Source organism: Castor canadensis, chromosome 13, assembly GCF_047511655.1.
Source record: "Castor canadensis chromosome 13, mCasCan1.hap1v2, whole genome shotgun sequence".
In the NCBI taxonomy this organism is placed as follows: domain Eukaryota; kingdom Metazoa; phylum Chordata; class Mammalia; order Rodentia; family Castoridae; genus Castor; species Castor canadensis.
Window position 1 is genome coordinate 12,550,784 of NC_133398.1, and position 2,799 is coordinate 12,553,582.

Here is a 2,799-nt window from a genome sequence, read left to right on the forward strand (position 1 = left end):
TCACCTGTTCCCTCCCTGTCCTCAGATGCAAGCCTGTATGTCAAAATGTAAACATAACCAAGAAGTTTTGGGTTCAGGGATGCTACATTGGTTGCACTCTTGAAGACTGATGTCAACTCTCAGCTACAAATTAGAGTCAAGATTCTAAAGTCCTGAGAAATAGTGTCAGAGGTTTTCTTCTGAGTAGTATCCACTGTGTTCCCTATCTCTGTTTCTCAAGCCATAAGCAAAGGGGCTCAATATGGAGGTGACTATCATCTTCATTACTGAGAAAAATCTTCCCTTTCCATCTGAGCTGAATGATGTAGGACATTAAAAAAAATCTCTTGCTGGGCACCCATGGCCCTTGCCTGTCATCCTAGCTACTTTGGAGGCTGAGATTGGAGGATCATAGTTCAAGGCTGGCCAAGGCAAATAGTCTGTGAAACTGCATCTCCAAAAAATAACCAGAGCAAAACAGAATAGAGATGTAGCTCAAGTGGTAGAGCTCCTCGTTTGCAAGCACAAAGGCATGAATTCAACTCCCCAATTCCACAAAAAAAAAACAAACCCAAAAAACCCAAACAATCTCAGTAGAGTAACAATTATGTAAGAAAGAAATTGACAAAATGCAGTGAGAATTCCAGAATTTCTCCTATGAGTTATTGAAAAATCATTTGGAGGTTGTCAGTATATATCCTTAGCAGAAATCCCTAGGGGAGATGCAATATGAGATTGGAAAGTTAAGTTTTAAAATAGATCTAGATGTAGACTGTTAGCATAGTGCTGAAGAATTTTTCAGTAAAAGAAACTAGGAAAAAGCACAGAATAATGTGATTCATGAACTCTAATCTTTGATCATGTGGCTTGATTTGTAAATCATTCAGAATGTCTAACTAGAGACTTATCCTCAAGCAGAGGTTGTGCTCCCCTGGGGAGATATCAGAATGCTTATGGGCTTTTATGCTTCTATAGATTATTTGCCTTGCCCCATAATCAAATCATGTTAGTTTTGTGAGAGAATGTTGATTGGACTTGTGTAATGTACAATGTGAGAGAATAATGAAAACTAATGATTGAGATGGATATGTAGACTTCATGTCTATTTAGGCATATTGTAATCATTAGGAGGATGGTTTTGGAATTAGAATTGAGTCCAAATTCTGGCTCTGCTGTTAATTTCAAGCAAGCAATTTAACCTCTTGGAGCCTCTATTTTTTCTTTTGTACAATGCCAAAGATAAAAATGTGTACCTCAAAGGAATATGTTGAATCTTGCAGAAGATAATGAACACCTGGGGCTCAGCAAAGCATATATGTATATACATAAGAAACACTTTACAATGTTGATTATATTATCACTATGTTTTATGAGGTGGGGAAATTGACATTCAATGAAGTTACCTAGTATGCCCCAGGTTGGAAAGCTAACAAGTAAGAGATCCAGGATTCGAGCTTAGGCACCAAAATAACTGTACAAGTTGATTTTCTCTGAATTCCCAAAATGATGTCTCTGGCCTTAAGGAGATTGCAGTGCCCTCCTGCTCAGGAATCTTCCCAAAGCACTCTTCATGTCTTTGTTTCTCAGGCTATAAATGAATGGGTTCAACATGGGCGTCACCACAGCATACATTACTGCTGCTATCCTCTCCTTGTGGGTTGAATCAGAAGTAGAAGGAATGAAGTACACCCCAACAGCAGACACGTAGAAGAGGCAAACTGCTGAGAGGTGGGAGCCACAGGTGGAGAAAGACTTCCACTTTCCACTTGCTGATGAAACTGTCACAATGGTGGCCATAATACGGATATATGAAATGATGATTAGCAAGGGAATCAAAATAGTTAACGCCCCTCCCTAGTACATTAGCACCCATTGGTTGGCATAAGTATTGGAACAAGAGAGCTTCAACAGGGGAAGAAGTTCAGAGAAGAAGTGAAGGATGGTGTTGTCCATGCAGAAAGATAACTGAGTCAGGAGAATGGTGTGGGTTAGAGAGTATGAATGTGAAAGAATGAGGGACATGTCTACCAGCAGGATGCAGCATCTGGGACTCATGACCAAGGTATAGTGAAGAGGATGGCAGATGGCCACAAGCCGGTCATAAGCCATCACTGCTAGAAGGAAAACATCTAGGCCAATGAACCACAAGAAGAAATAGACCTGGCATAGGCATCCAGCATAGGGGATGGTATGCCTGTGAGCCTGGATGTGCATGAGCATCTTGGGGACAGTGGTAGATGATAAACACAGGTCTGTGAGGGAGAAGTTGGCCAGGAAGAAGTACATGGGGGTGTGGAGGCATGAATCAGAACCAATCATCAGGATGATGAGAGTATTCCCCACTATGGTGACCAAGTAAATGACCAGAAAGATGGCAAGGAGGAAAGGCTCCTGTTCCTGCTGCTCAGAGAAGCCCAGGAGGAGGAATTCTGAAATACTGCTGTAGTTTATCTTCATATTGCAGATAACTAAAGAACAAAAGGGAGAATGACACTTGAAAAACTTTTCCTGCCCTAACATTTTCTTGATGAAAAGAATGGCATAAAATAAAGATGATGTCAAAATATTGATAGCTATGCATTATCTCATTGAGACCTGAAAGATCCCTATGAGCCTATGAGGTCGTTATTGTTATGCCTACTACATTAGCTTTGTGTCACTAGAACAAAAACCCGAGATAATCAACTAAAGAGAAAAGGTTTATTTTGGCCCCCTGGTTTTATAGGGTTCAGTCCATGGCTGGTTGACCCACTTGCACTTAGACCTGTGGTGAGGCATCACATCATGGCAAAGAATGCATGGTAGAGCAAAACTGCTCAC

The 2,799-nt window shown here is 40.8% G+C and overlaps 1 pseudogene; it reads right to left on the bottom strand.

Annotated features, from left to right (window-relative positions):
* Nucleotides 1–1,497: 1,497 nt before the first annotated feature.
* On the bottom strand, nucleotides 1,498–2,436 carry LOC109680938 (olfactory receptor 1G1-like; annotated as a pseudogene).
* Between the last annotated feature and the right edge of the window lie 363 nt (nucleotides 2,437–2,799).